This window comes from Pleurodeles waltl, chromosome 4_2 (genome assembly GCF_031143425.1).
Source record: "Pleurodeles waltl isolate 20211129_DDA chromosome 4_2, aPleWal1.hap1.20221129, whole genome shotgun sequence".
Taxonomy (NCBI): Eukaryota; Metazoa; Chordata; class Amphibia; order Caudata; family Salamandridae; genus Pleurodeles; species Pleurodeles waltl.
The window spans coordinates 839,006,146-839,022,311 of record NC_090443.1 but is presented as its reverse complement, the minus strand read 5'-3'; the positions used below and the strand labels follow the sequence as shown (position 1 = coordinate 839,022,311).

General features: G+C 47.2%; 1 protein-coding gene across 2 annotated transcripts in view; it reads left to right on the top strand.

Moving 5' to 3' along the window:
* OMA1 (OMA1 zinc metallopeptidase) overlaps positions 1-16,166 on the top strand; it is a 435,938-nt gene that overhangs the window by 159,054 nt on the left and 260,718 nt on the right. The gene's annotated exons all lie outside the window — the stretch shown is intronic.

Here is a 16,166-nt window from a genome sequence, read left to right as displayed (position 1 = left end):
CCCAAACCTTACACCCGTAAGCACAGGGCAGACGGGGAATGTCCACAGACCACACAGCAGGTAGCTGCACTCTCCCTTGGGTGAGCACCTCATCACTCCAGCAGCCAGTGGCAGTGCGCTCTCACATTGACAAAAGGTTGAATCAGAAAACAACTTTCAATAGATCACAGTGCAGTTGATGCTTTATTTACAAACCTCAGGCAAGTGGTTTATGAACAATTTAACACTGTACACCTCTCAAACATGTGGTGCACTATGAGTGATGGAGGCAGCCCCCTGTTGTCCATGCTTTGGTACCCAAATGAGTGTCTGTATGCACCAGCTAAGAGGCCTTTTCCCCCGAGCCAACAACTCTCCTCAGTATCGTTTTGTGGGAAGTCTGGCTTAGAGGCATTCAGTCATAATTCCACAGATGGTAGCTTCACTTCTTTGGCTTCTCAGTTAGGCACATTCACTAAAGCTACTGCAACATCTATCCATGCTGTTGTGATCACTGACAGAATCAAACACCCTTGAAATATCCATGAACACCACTGCTAGAAAGTTTCTTTTCTTTCATGCCCCTTGTATGACATTTTGCAAGTGTGTCAGATTTCAAGACATCACCCCACTTCATGAAGCCTTTTTGTCTTCAAAGCTTGTGGTCCTGTTGGTGATAATTATTTTATCAACTTCATGAAAGCTGGAATTATTTATATTTATCTTTGTGAGTGCGTTTGTTGGCATGATCACCTCTATATTTTGTGGAGTGCTGCTGCTGTTTTTTTTAACTCTGTGCACACAGACACTGCTAATCAGACATCAGTGCATGTGCTGTTACCCCCTAAACTATGATAAAATTGGCTAACTCATATCTGGCATATTTAACTTTTCTATAAAGCCATAATGTATGGTCCATATATCAACCCATGGCATAGAAAGTTAATTGTCACGTGGGGATTAGAGCACTAATGGTGCCTTCCACTAGTGTGACAAGGTAAACATGGCTTCAGGACTTCCTACCAATGTAGCCTGACTGCAGTGGCTTAAACCTGCAGTCAAACCTGTCAAAATAAGAGGGTATGGCTAAGATGACAGCCAGGACTGACACCTTCTGAGAAGCGTTGTCTATGGCCTGGCCCATCATCCTGGTTAACCCAGACCTCCAGAGAGAAATTGCCAGTAGAGAGGAGGGGGAAGGACAACAATTACAGCAGTGGGGGCCATAATAGTCGTGCAAGGCAAATACTGCAACAGCCTCAGTCAGTGAGCCCTGATGACGTAGGAGATGAGGCCCCTCACACTGGCTCGGTGGTGGGTGTGTGACCCTCTCGCCGCCAAGACCTGGAACGCACTCCCGACCTCACTACGCCAGACCCAGGACCTCCTCACCTTCAGGAGACTCCTCAAGACATGGCTCTTCGAACGATAGCAGCAGCAATCCCCCCACCCCAGCGCCTCAAAACCCTAACGGGTACATAGCGCGCTTTATAAATTATTGATTGATTGATTGATTGATTGACCAGGCAGTCATGAGCAACAAAGGGAGACCTGTGGAGGCTGCGGCTGTGACTTTGTGCGGCAGGTGGCGCAATAGGCAAAGGGGTAGCGTGGGCAGCATGGCAAATGTGCTGTCTCGGTGAGGTTCCGCCCTGAGGGGGCCTAAGAGGAGAGGCCCAGCTCGACTGGGGCAAGACACAGGGGTGCACTGCATTTCTGCAAAATGCCCTGGGAAGGCACCAAGGAGCCCCTGGAGCCTAAATTGAGACACCCCTCGGTCCACTACCGAGGAGACTGAGTGACTAATGATGCAAGACTCCCACGAAGTCAAGAGAAGAAGGGACATCTCAAGCTCAGGTAGGCCGGAGTGACATGTGGCCAGGAGCAGAAGGCATCACTAGATACTGCTTGCGACAGGATGTGAGGAGGTCTTGACTGCAGGCCATAGTTGAAACAAATGTCTCCAAGGAGGGTCTGCAATGAAGGAAGAGAGCCCTGGAGCCCACAAGAAGAGGCAACGCTAGGAGGTGACCCACAGTTTGAGGGGTCCAAGGTTTTAAGCATCGACTGGTCGCTCACCACGAGATTTGGAGAATGGGCGCTCTTGGAGAAAGCAGTACCCAGAGAGAGAACGATAGGGCACCGGTCTTGGACACTTGGTGGTGGAAGGAGGGTGCTTGTGTTTGTGGTTGGGCCACCTGCCCATAGATTACAATTCTCTGCTACAGTGTTCACCCCGAATTGGGGAGTGGAGGAGCGGCCGAGGTGGGACAAGGAGCCCACTCTTCCCCCACAAACGGCAGCCCTTACAGGAGGGACACTACAACACCACCAGTTGACAGGAGCCACCCTATAGGACGGACGGTCCAAGGTACTGTGGTGACCTAATATGTATGGTCCGCCCCAAGTCTCAGAGGATGGGCCCGCTACCTTATCGCCTAGGGTGCCATGATGACAGGGGCAGATGGAACACGCAGGAGGACCCCCAAGGACTGGAAAACCACACGGCCACCATCCTCACGGCAATCAAGGACATTAAACATACCATGGAAAAGAAGATAGACCAGGTTGCTCTGGATCTAGGCCTGCTGTGAATAGATCACAACAGATTGAAGGAGAGGGTGGATGGTGCAAAGTGAGCCTTGAGATAGCCGGGGCCCGGATCCATGACACAACAAGGCCATCCAGACCCTATAACAATCAGTAACTCAACTTCAGGAAAAGGTGGAGGACGTAGAAGGGCACTCAAGGCGGGACAACATACGCATTGTGGTCGTCCCTGAGCCGTTGGGAGGCCCAAGCACAGAACTGTTCCTGGAGGAATGGCTCCTCACAAAGGTACTCGAGGGCAAGGATCCAAAATGTTTACAATCGAACATGCACAGGGTGCACAGGTGGCCTTAGGTTCCTGAGGTGCACAGGTTTTCTTATGTGCCTGGGGTGCCACCTGGCCAATAGTGGCATGACTGATTAATTTCTGTGACAGGGATCATATACTACAAGTGGCTCATACCCATGGGCCCTTGCAAATGGGCAGCATCAGGGTGAACACCTACGCGGACTACACCAATGCCATCCAAAACAAGAAGAGACATTTCCACAACACCTCCGTACTCTCAACCTTAAGTACGTGTTGTTCTCTCTGAGGGCCTCCATGCCGTAAGCAATCGAATAAATATGTTTGGCGGCCATTACTCGTAAAAGTGGTTGAAGTGACAAGCCTTATAGAGGGACCTCCTTAAGGAGCAGAAGGCAGATGTAAAGGAAGTTGTTTTTCCTTTTTAGTGAGCTGCACTGGTTGCTAAAGGTACCACTTGAGTCAAAGGTTACCCCCAAGTACTTTTATTCTGTCACATGTTCCAAGACTGAACCATCCACATAAAACGTGGGTGACGAAGATCTTCTTGTGCTGATTGACATGGTCTTAGTTTTGCTGAGATTAACTTGGAACCTGTTCTTTGCTGTATATTTTGTTGTTGCGTTGTTAAGCCACTGCAGGCCAACCTTTGTGTGGCACATCAGGACGACGCCATCAGCATACAACATGTGTGAGGCTCTAGGCCCAGACAGTTTGGGGGGATGCAAGCTTACACTGTTAAGTGTAGAAGACAGCTTTACCAAATACAAATTGAACAAGAAAGGAGCTAAGACACATCCTTGTTTGAGTATGTTGCTTGTATAGATTTTTCTTGAGACTGATGCACCAAACCCAACCTCACCCTAGTTCATGCGTTTATAATAGAGTAATTGAATACAGCTGAGGAGTGTTGGTGAAATTCCTGATTTTTGTAGTTTGGCCCATAAAATGTTTTGCTGGACAGCATCAACATTGGAATGCAAATCCACCAAACACCGGTGTAGGTTCCTAGATTGATGTCTGGCTTGATCTATTAACAGTGTCAGCATTAACAGTTTGGTGATAGTGCCTGTGTTCGTAATGAAACCTGTGTGATTTAGCGGAATCAGAGTGTTTGTCTTGTCCCAGGCAGTTAAGTCAGCCAGCAGGAGCTTGGCAAGTATTTTGCCTCCCCATCTAAGAGAGTGAGCAGTTGATAATTTGAAGGGGCCAATTTCCATCCTGCTTTGTAAATCGAGGCTACGATTGACCCCCGCCAGCTACAAGGGGCAACTTAATTGTGAACAACATGGTTGTACAAGGAGCATAAAGATTTGGCCCAGTATTTGGGGCTCTTTTTAAAGATGGTTTGTGGCAGTCCGTTTGGGCCCAGCACGCATCACTTTGCCCAGAGATGATGATTTTTTCCACATTTTCTGAGAGTATTGGACCATGGGAGTGATCTGCCTGCGTAGTTGGTAACTTTCTTGCAACCCCTGTCTTGTCTTGGAGCCCCTTTGCATCTTCTGTGCGTGTGACGTCCAGCTGGCTTTCAAAATGTTAGAAAATAATGGAGGTTGCCCGGGACCTGAAGCAAAATTTACCAGCCTCCAGAATTCCCTGGGACCTTTCTTTTGGATGGCTGCAAGTAATTTTGCCGATACCGTTCTGATTCTAACTTGACTGTCTCTCATGTGGCTTTTCTATAAAAAGATCTCATTTTCGTCAAAAGAATCCTCTGTAAAGACTGGTTCGAGCTGCCACGCAGCAGCCACAGAGCATGGTTCAGCTTATTTTTGCTGTGAGGAGTAGCGCAGAGGGATGGGTGACTGCTGGAGCCCTAGGCCTCCCACTGGGGAGGTGACACTCAGTCATAAGGAGTGATGGTAACTGAGCCCACTGTACCAGAATGTCAAGGTTAGATTTCGGAACAAGCTCCCACTTGCTCCTAGCATTAGCCTTAATCTGTGCGATGGATCTTATTGACCAGTGCAGCCTCCTGTAGTTGATTGTGGAAACTGAAACACGGGCCGATTGCACTTGATCAAAGATCGGACAGATCAGGTTAAGCATGAACCTCTGAGGTTGGTGGTCACTTTCCAGGCAAGTCCCTATTTCGTACACATTGACCTTAGGAAACAAGACAAGGGATATAAACGTGTAATCAATGATAGCATTTGTTGTTGCCATGTGGAATGAAGGTTGCGCTATAATGTCAGGATGAAAGTGACCATTTAAAGATATTAACCCAGAATGCTCAACCTCGTTGACGAAGGTTTGGCGCCTTCCATCCTTCCTCGATGTACACGGCTGGAACAAACGAACATACCAGTTCTGATCTTGTATTTCCAAAATTCAGTTACGTTACTGACTGCTCATGTTAAAATCACCAGTCATCAGGATAACTGGCGTAGAGTTTAGAGATGTTTGAACAGAAATAAAAGTTAGTAAGGAGTCAATTGTTTCTTGTTTCTTGGCAGTCACAGGATGAATGTAGAAGTTTAAGATGAGCAGAGGTTGACTGAGAAGCATCCCAAGAGCTTGAGAGCTTGCAGGTTTGGATGGTCAATGGGGATCCTTTCACTTTTAACATGGATTTCCGCTGAAAGGTATACGGAGAGCCCCCCAGAAGGTCTGCTTAACATGTGTTTTGACTGCCGGTTTACATGGGTTCAGTTTTGGGTTAGAGACTCCGATGTTCCATGAGCAGACTGTGAAACAGTCTCCGGACAGGCCCTCGGTTGCTAAACCGTTTAGTCAAAGATTCCTAGGCTACTTGGTGTCTAATTGCAGCGCACCCATCAGCCATGCCCATTCAGAGGAGGCATGTTGTGCTTGGGTTTGTAAGTACTCCACCACTGCGTTGTTACCTGTTTAAAAATCAGAGCCAACTGGAGTAGACACTGTGTGGCTCCGGGCCCCTCCAAGTACTGAAATAGACTGTGATTGCTTGTTGTAATGAGCAGATGTTTCTTGCTTGCCCCAGCATCTTGACTGGTTCATGGGAAGAACGTCATGACCAGGAATTGAAGGCATTAGAAAGATCTCAATTCCTCACTGGGTGAAAGCAGATTTTTCAGCCCACACCTGTTCGGCCAGCAACAGGATAGCCAAGATAACGGCAATTGATTCCTCTGTGCCGGAGCGTGATGACCTTAAAAGGTGACTGAATGAATGTCCGTTGACTTGATGTGCCATAAAGAGGAGATTTCTTGAACCATCCAGAGCATTGTGCCTAGTTTAATTATATCAAATTGTCCCTGTGATTTGTATTTTGGAGTGAAAGTTAGCTTGTAGGGGCTGTCAGGGGCACTACTGGTCTTCATAACTGAGTGCTTAGTAGTGAATGTACTTATGACTCTTAATGATTGTAGGTTCAGTGGGCCCAAGAGCCTGGGCCCAATGTTAGTTTTAGATGTCTCAGAGAGACCATTCATTAGTGAATTATCCGGCTGATTGCACAGCCAGTTAGATGGCAAAGGTTCTCTCTATTCTGCATGCAGCCGGTTGTAATTCCCGGTGAAGACTGTAGAGAGCATAGGTCGAACAGTGTGTCCATCGTGGTGGGCTTGCACAATGGATTCAAGTGCCTCTGTTCTGGCTGCCTAGCCAAGGTTTCATAAATTGGAAGGGTGGGTCAACTCCAAAGATGGATTGTTGCGGAACGCAGAAGAGGTTGTTTGCACTAAGGATGGAGCTTTTGGATGGTCAGGATTGAAGGAGGTTAGGGCCCTTTGTGGGGGCCCCATCCACTGATGGATTATTGATAGCAACTGAGCTCTTCAAGGGTGACCTGAAAATGGAGTATATTTGGTCTAAATGCATAGAAGAGACACCTTTTCCATATTGTCTCTTTGTGGGACTTCCTGAGCCTTTTGCACTGTCTTTCTGTCAATAATGTAGCTCCCAGTGGGGGGATCAGAGATGAGTCAGGGCTACGAGCTGCCGATTTGATACAAGGTTGGAGCAATACCCTGCACTGTTGAGCAGGCCGGAGGGGAGCTCACGGAGTTCCCCTCAGCGGAATTCTGTGGAGTTGATTTAAAACAGGGCAGGCCGGTGCACAAAAGGCCTGGGCAGGCTGGTGCACAAGAGGCCTGAAACGGCAACTTTTGCTGTCTACAGCCCTGGCCTGAACTAAGGCCAGGGCTGTAGGCAGTGAAAGGTGCCATTTCAGGCATCTTGTGCACCAATGTGCACATCATCGCCTACCCCTACATAAAAATGAAAACAAGGACTTACCTGTGTCCTCCCAAGGGGTCATTGTGGTTGCCAGAGACCTGGCTCTCTTCTTCTCTCTGCCTCACCCCTGGCTGCTGGCAGTTGGAGGGAGGCCCCTGGATCCAGAGCTGCTGGTCAGGCGCTGGCGAGCAGCTCCTTTCTGGCCGAGTGTGCACTGCATCCCAGACTGTCTGTGCTTGCACTGTGTGGCCCATAACTGGGCTACAGTGCACATGCGGTGAGCTACGCTCCACTAGCGGGGCTCGCAGAGTTTTTGGTTGAACTCCATGGTTCAAGCAGGGCCTGGAGTGCCAAAAACTCATTGCCCAGCCCTACTGTTGAGCTGGCTTGCTTGAAGCCCCTGTTTGTTGTTACCTGGTAAGAATGCTGTCGTTGGAGCTTGTGGGAGCTGCCTAACGAGCCACTGCAGGCCATTGATTTGCGTTTGTCTGTTTGATGGCTTCGTGGCCTGGATTTAGTCAGAATTTAATTTCTGTTAGTACCGAGGTAAACAATGTTTAAATTTCAGGGAGACCAACCAGTTTACCAGTTTATCTAGCACCGGGCCACAAGAACAAGAAAAAGTCAGTTGAGCTGCTTCAGATTGGGTGTGTTGGACCAGCAAGTTTAGCGCTCCAATTTTTGAGCCAATAGCCGTAATATAAATTGCGATAGCATTAAGGTGATCAACCTTAAGGTTTAATTTATCTGAGTGATATATTAAGACGTCAACAACTGCTTAGAATGACCGGAGCACAACGTCCCAGGTGTTGCTTGACCCAACTTTTTGCAACCATGTTGGGCTGTCGTCTGGGCGAAGTCTTGAATTGTCAAAGTTGGGACTGAATGATAAGTGTGTGTGCCAACTTAGAGCCCCTTACAGCCTGATGCTGCCTGCCACATGGCTTGAAGTTGGAGGGATGCCTCTAAGAGCAGGGGGAGGGCTTATCCTTCAAAGGAGGAGGTTCTGTTTCCTAGCTGCTTATGCTAAGCTGGCTTATTGGTTGGTGATTTGACTGTGAATCAAAGAGAATTTACTAGATGAGACTCAGTGTTACCCTGGTTGTCTAAGTTGGAGCAAGGTGAGGCATAGGTTGATGTTTTATGAATCTCAGCTGCAATGGCTAGGGCCTTCCTTTCTTCTGTGAATTTAGCGTGGTCGAGCCAGACGCCAAGACCATTGGGATTGTTGTGTAGTCATTTAAGCTATAGCTTTATATACGTTATTTTAGCAAATTAGGCCTGCCGCTGTGCACTTTACCCTAGATATGTTTTATTTTCGCATTGTTATAATATTTTAACAGTAGCCACATTTGCGGTCTTCTTTTATTTTTTCTATCCAGCTGTTCTTCACCTAGGTCAGCACTGTCCAATATTATTTTCCTAATGTGCTTCATTGTCCTAGTTATTGCAATACGGGCCTTATTATCTAAGATGCAGTTACTTCAATAAAACCTTATTGAACTATACTCTGCCTCCGATTGTCCTTGCATATGTGAGAGTAATGTAACTGAGAAAAACGGATGAGATCTGAGTAACCACGATTCCCCTGAGGAGTCATTTATGTCATGCGCCCAGTTGCCCAATCAACCTCGCTCTTGGGTGGAGATGAGGCACTGCTAGTTAGCCGGAACAAAACCTGGATTAGGCCGACAGGTGTCACATGGTGCGGGATTAGACTCAGTCCCCCGAAGTATAGGTGATTCTGCCGCCCGAATCCAGTAGTCTCATTAGGATAATGAGAACCTAAGCAACAGGATCAGAGACCACTTGAGCTGATGCCCCCTTGACCTTAGATGTGTTGGCTGTTTGAGAGTCGGGGAGCAAAATGACCCCAGCAGAGAAGTTAACGCCAACGTTCAAAGAGCCTGATGCTGAAGTACCTTCTTGTCCCTCCCCTCCAGACTCTTCTTTGCCCATTTCTTACAACGGAAAGGGGACTTTCTCTTAAATTCTGAGGGTTTTTGGTTGCACTGGTTGCCGCAGGCATCTACCAGCGATGAATCAACTGTGGGTGAGAAATGCACTAGAATAGATACTTGTAGACCTTGTGTGTCTTTATTGTGGGAAAACAGTACATCCATTGGAACGTTTAAAAAACTAAGTTTGCTCAGCAAATTTGAAAAACGTATGCCTGGAGCTTGGGGCAGAACTACGTTCCCAGGGGATTCAAGGTAAGGCTCGGTGCCTGGCATAGTTTGGCTTAGTGTTAGCAGGGGAGGCTCAGGAGAGGTGATATGTTTGAGGGCATAAGAGTATCTTGGCTTGCGCCTGGAGTTTGCCTGTAGTGCCCTGGTCTTACCTGAGCGCATGGTTTCGTCCTGAGACCTCTGGCTTCCTTGTCTTGAGAGCGAATGTCCTTTAAAGTAAACTGCCCTATGTAAAGGGTCACTGGTTCCCCCGAGCAGTGCCGAGATTAATGCGGGCGGGGGAGTGCACAGCTTAGAGCAAGCTGCACCGCAGTCCTAGCTGGGCCGCTTCCACTGACCGCTGGCTCTGCCCTCAGCAGGATCGCTATGCTACTTCCATGCCCTTCTCTGCGAGATTCATGCTGGGGTATTTTTTGTTAGGATTGCGCACCTCCCACCCCTAACGCCACTCCCTACCTCATTGGACCGGAGGCTACGCGTCGGTATCCCCTCCCTGGCAAGCAGCTGGCAGGGTTCAGTAGACCCGCAGGCTGGGACAACCCCCAAAACCTTGGGCCGGTCTCGGGCATATGGCAGGCAGCCCTGCCTAGTTGGGTGCCTGATTGGAGTAGCTTGCAGAGACTTTCGGGGTGGAGTGCCTGGTTGAAGATGCTTGCGGAGACTTACAAAGGTGGAGCACTCTGTCCGCAGCTATGGCTTCAGAGGGTTTTGTTTGGCCACTAACCGCCACCAACCACAATCAGCAAGCATCTGCAGCATCTACGTGTCTGTTGCGTCAAGGAGGTAGAGTGAAGACCGCCACGTTGGGCATTGTTGGGCCCCAGATTACAGACTGTAGCCAGAAGCCCAGATTTGTAAGAAAAGTGGCTGTCTGCAGTGGATCAGTTGGCAGTGGAGGGGCAAAGTCGAGTCAACTGGGTCAAGCCAGGGTGTCTTATGATTTCCAGGCACACAAGAAAGAGTTGACAGTGCAAACATTGTTCTTTCTAATGCATGTTATCCAGCTCAACCATAGGGTGTTGTCACTTCTTTGTACAAATGTTCATAGTCCCATTCTGTAATTCAGCCATTTGGGACACATTTTTGCATTTTGTTTATTCTCCTTTTCAGTTATTCCTTTGTAATATATGTACAAATCAGCAGTGAACAGACACTGGCTTATTGTTTAGGTCTAATGCATTTTGATTTGTTTAAACAGAGTTTGACGACTCATTTACTATGTCGGGGGTATTTCTGTGCTGTTGCTATTATCAGGTCCATATCAACTTCAAGGAGTCTGAATTTCTTCTAGTATTTTTATGGTTCTTTCATTCACTCTTGCAGACTATAAAAGTGCATAATGTTAGGTGTTTTTTTCCTGCTAATAAACTCATTTCAGTTTTGTTGATACCTTCTGCTTTGATTTTCATTTAATCTTATGGACCCATGTTTCATGATTTACTAATGCAATAGCATTGTTTTGAGCTTTTTGGTGATCATCCTGTGTATGTTGAGGGACTCCTACCTGCGATACAAATCTTAGGTCACAGAACCACACAAGATGTATAGTTCTTCCTTAGTTTTTCCACCTTTACATTTGGTATAATGGCAAGTACTGTTGTGAAGTTCAGACTCATTCTCATATTTTTTAGCAAAATGGTTTGCGGAAGAATCCATTCTTTTTATTTGAGACATCATGTTTGTTATTTGAAAGTTCTCAGATGGTCCACACATTGAGTATAATTATATTTTCCAGCAGATGAATGTGTTTATCTGTAATACCATAGAAGTTTATCAGTTTTTGTACTTTAGGTGTGCTTGTCACATCTTTGATTGATGATGGTACAAATTTAGTTTTTCACTTTTAAGTAATATAAGGGTGAACTTGGAGATTTGTTGCCATTCATTTCATATTTGTTAACGCTAAAGTTGGAGCTGGGTGTACAGTCACAGAATTGGTGAAGAATTTATTGATTTTTGGAAAAGCTGCCACCTCCTTTCGCTACCTTAACTGTGCTACCACATCTTGCATCATTTTATTTTGATTCACCAATTCTTATTATCGTTGTCATGACAATGATAGTTACCTTGTATGGCCGGTCTCTGTTAGACTTCTCTTGTGTAAGATTTGTCATTGACAAATAGTTTCTGATGCACACTATGGCTCAGAAGAGATGAAGAACCATAGTTATTCCTGCTATGTACCCGTGGTTCATTGCATTTGGTCACTTTGACATACCTAGCAAATTACAGAAATCACATTGTGTCAACATGCGCCTTGCACTTTCATAAAATTGTGTTTAAAATAGGCAGTCGGATTCCTCTGGCACACAATACTTCTAATTCTGATGCTACATGGTGGTTGAAGTAGAACATTGGCCCTTCACTTCAAGGAGGGACCTGGGGAAAGGCAACCACCACAGTGGGGCTGATCCACCAGGATAGTCTGACTCATGCTCAGGCTTGCCACTGTCCAAAGGGGCTACGACCAGCCCTGCTGTGCACTCTAGTCCTTAGAGCTAACTCATACCGAAGATACAAATCTGACTTTCTTTACCTACACTGTTACAGCAAGCCTAAGGCTGCTTACCTTGGAGACCCGCTTCAAATATCAGTGGGATCAAAAGAAGAGTTTCACTTTCTCCTAAATTTTCAAGGTCCAACAAGAGCCCATCAGACTCTGTTGAAATTGCAATGTTTTCCAATACTCGCACCCTTTCCCAAGGTGAACAAATTCTAGGATACCCTGCCATTCAGAAAGAAAAGAGAATTCTCCCTGGGGTTCTCGCCGGCTTATCTAGGATTTTTTACATGGCTGCATTAGATGCTGTGAGGGCACTCGTCCATTCTACTCCATGTTCTGCATTCTGAACCGGACTCTCCTTCAGTCAGATAAGGGCATCGGAGGCCATCACCTATCCCCTACAAAAATTGCTAAGCCATCTCTAAGGATCAGATCATTCATTCAACAGCAGTTCACAATAAACCTGTCTTCGGCCTTTAAAGTTCTTGTTTAAATATATTAATATAACCAAGATCTCCACTTGCAGGGCTCCACTCGGGTCTTCACCCAAGGCTCCTGTGCACAATGGAGTTGCGCTCCTACACATTGTGGTTTAGCCACTGTGGCTGGCAATGTGTCAAGAGACACATATAGGCTTGATGCTCCAGCGCCATGTATTTTTAGGGCTAGTTGATTGAGCAAGTGAGTTGTTACACATTCGATAGCAGATTCCAAATTTCATAGCTTCCGTCCTGGGCGACTCATTTTCTCGCCATGTTGAATCCACTAGGTGGACTGCACTGACCCCCCTGCTTCATTCCCTCTTGCGCTCTTCAAAATTATTTTCAACTTTCCCTTATGGTACTTTTTGGCTCTCTGTCTTGAGCTCATAATTGGAGCTTACCTCCCACAGTGGGCTGTATTCCTAAGCAACCCAACACTTAGATGGCTGGATACCAGTCCACTGGGTCCCGCTAGCATTCTAATTCCATCTACATGGTAAGACTTGGTCAGAAGGACTTGAGTGAAGCTGGGGAATCGTCTTCTGTATGCCACCTTTGCTGCACCAACAGCTGCCTGGGGATGCAGCGCTCCTTTTTTCCATCTTAACTTTCTGTCAATGAGTGAATGGTCATTAGTTTATTTTCCTCTGTTTATTAACATACACAATTTCAGCAGTGTTAGACTTTTCATCCTTGGTGTGGTCTCCCTTAACTTTTTGCCTCTGTTTCCCAGGTTGCTGATGTGTGCTGGACTCTGTTTTTGCTGTTTTTGTTACTCTGGGCACTTTACCACTGCTAACCAGTGCTAAAGTGCAAGTGCTCCTATACAAAATGTGTATGTAATTGGTTCTTCCATGATTGGCATATTTGATTTACTAGTAAGTCCCCAGTACAGTGCAATAGAGGTGCCCAGTGCCTGTAAATCAAATGCTACTACTGAGCCTGCAGCACTGGTTGTGCCAACCACATTAGTAGCTATGTAAACAAGGCTTAGACCTGCCACTGCAGTTTTAAACTGTAAATTCGACTTGGCAACTGTACCCACTTGCCAGGCCTAAACCCTCCCTTTTCTTACATGTAAGGCACCCCTAAGGTAGGCGCTAGGTATCCCCAAGGGCAGGGTGCAGTGTATGGTTAAGGTAGGACATATAGTAATTTGTTTCATATGTCCTGACAGTGAAATATTGCTAAATTCGGTTTTCACTGTTGCAAGGCCTATCCTTCTCATAGGTTAACATGGGGGCTACCGTTAAATATTAATAAAGTGTAGATTCCCTTTGGTAGCGGATGGACATGTGGAGTTTGGGGTCTCTGAGCTCACAATTTAAAAATACATCTTTTAGTAAAGTTGATTTTAAGATTGTGTGTTTGAAAATGCCACTTTTAGAAAGTGAGCATTTTCTTGCTTAAACCATTTCTGTGACTCTGCCTGTTTGTGGATTCCCTGTGTGGGTCAGTGGGACAGTTGGGCTGGTTGCCCCTCTCACGAGACAGTGACACGAAGGGAGCTGGGGTGTAGTCTGCATTTCCTGATGAGCCATCTGTGCTAGGAGGGAGGGAAGGAGTGGTCACTCGCGCCTGAAACGGCTGTGCCTGCCCTCACACAATGCAGTCTCCAACCCCCTGTGTGTGTCTGGGGCCTGGCCTGGGCAAGGCAGGATTTCACAAACAAGCAAGACTTTCTTTTGAAGTAGGCCTACTTCAAAGGGCAAAATGGATATAAGAAGGGCACCCAAAACTACAGTCTTTAGAACACTTCTGGAAACCAAGAGGAACCTCTGCCTGGAGAAGAGCTGAAGAGCTGAGGAAGAAGAGCTGCCCTACCTATGACTGCTTTGTGGAGCTATCCTGCAGTTGCTGCTTCTACCTGTGCTAGAGGACAAAGATTGGACTTTGTGTTGCCTTCCTTCTTGTGCAGAACTCTCCAAGAGCTTGATTTAGAGCTTGTCTTCTGATGTTTGAAGTCTCAGGGACAGCAAAGTCTTCTCTCTGCCAGCACCTGGAGCCTCTGCTGAGACTCCTACTCTGCCAAGTGGCGCCCATCCAGTTCCTGGGACCCTGAAAGGAGAAGCTGGCAGCCCAAGAGTAAGAAATCTACGCACTGACCTTCGTGCGGGGAAAAGATCGACACAACTCTGATCTGCGGCTGAAAATCGACACTCGCCTGCAACGCGACTGGAAGATCAATGCCTGCAGCTGGAGAAACGATGTAACGCATCGCTGGCGGAGGCTGGTGAGATCGCACCCCATGCTGCGTGGTTTTCGGATCATCGTGCGGCAGGATTTCAGACGAAAACATCGCTGGCCGTGCAAAAATGACGCAAGGCCTGCCTGGACCCGAGAGTGCAGTTCGAATTCACGCAGAGAAGAAACGATGCACGCCGACTCGACTGAAGGACAAATGACGCAAGGTCTCGCTCGTGAGTGATATTGACGCATGGCAAGCCCTTTTTGACGCACACTCGCCCGTGCGGGGTTATTTTTGATGCACCCACGTAAATTTTCACACTAACAGCGTTAGCGTTGTGTTTAAAACTACATGAAGACTCTTTTTTTTTTTCTTTCTTTCTTTTTTATTGATAACTTGACTTGTGTATTGTGGATTTTTGTCGTTTTGGTCTTGTTTTGTTTAGATAAATATATTCTATTTTCCTAAACCTGTGTTATGCCATTTTGTAGTGTTTTCTTTGAGTTACTGTGTGTGTTGGTACAAATACTTTACACGTAGCACTTTGAAGTTAAGCCTGCCTGCTCATGCCAAGCTACCAAGGGGGTAGACTAGAGTGAGGGTCCTTGCTTGCACAGGGGGTGACCTTACTGCCAACCAAAGACCCCATTTCTAACAAAACAGGTTACCATACCTGATGTGACTTTGAAGTCGGATTCCAAAACATAGGTAGCTGGACAGATCCCAGGACACAGGCAAGTCCGGTGGGGCTTGTTTTATGCAAATGCCATGGCAGCACACCATTTCCCAGGTCAGAGGCTGAAGCCTGCAGTGTATGTGGGAACCCACATCTCATGGCGGGACAGGTGCCCGAGGCAGTGCATTTGGGAAGATGTGGAACACCATAGAGAGCTCTGCTGCCAGGTACCCCAGCGTCTCACAGTTGGAGCAGCCGGGGCATCTGCTTACCCACAAGTGGGAAGCTGGGCATGCCAGCAGTATACCTCCATTGTAGGACTGGGGGTCCTGCAAATTGAGCTCAGGGTCTGATGTAGGGGAAGAAGCAAGTGTTGCCACCTGTGATAGTACCAGATGTACCGTTGAGGGCCCTAAGTGAATGACAATCAAGAAATACTGAAATAGGCATAGCCCCAGACAGAACTCAGGGCTGCATGGTGTGTGTGAATTTTTCATGATTAATGTGCTCTACAGTTCACGCTGATTCTTCCGGCTATCTCCATTCTTCACTGATGTGTGAACCGCGCAATTCACTGTCTACAAGCAGCGTTTTCTTTGTTCACCCACCTGGGATTGCTGGTGAGGCATGTGGAAAGCAGCACTGTTGCTGTTCAGCCGACATGATGAGACAGCCCGTCAATCTATCAGACTTTGCCTCAAAGTCAGACGTTCAAAAAATAAAAAAAAGCTTTCATGGCACTCGGGTCCAGGAGCCCCACAATGTGGCCCTAGTGAGCAAACGGCTGTCAGAGCAGCCGAGGCAGGCAGCTTTCCTCACCAGCCCACCTGGGCTGGTGTGCAGATGCCCAGACAGGACCGCATGAAACTTTAAACGCCAGACTTGACCACACAGGAATGGGCACCCTGTACCTTGCAATGAGATAGAGTCAACCCCAGTGGCACAATCAGGTGCCCACCACCTCACTGCAGTCAGTTTAAGCAGAGGCTTGACTCCTTCTTGTCAAAAGTCCACTACTGGACGGCAACCCTGGGCCACACCAGCAGGCTGGGCTCTCTGTGCAGACGAGCTCTGTATTGAGAGGAACCACGTTTCTCCGTATCTCCCAAAGCCACTCATGCATCACTGACT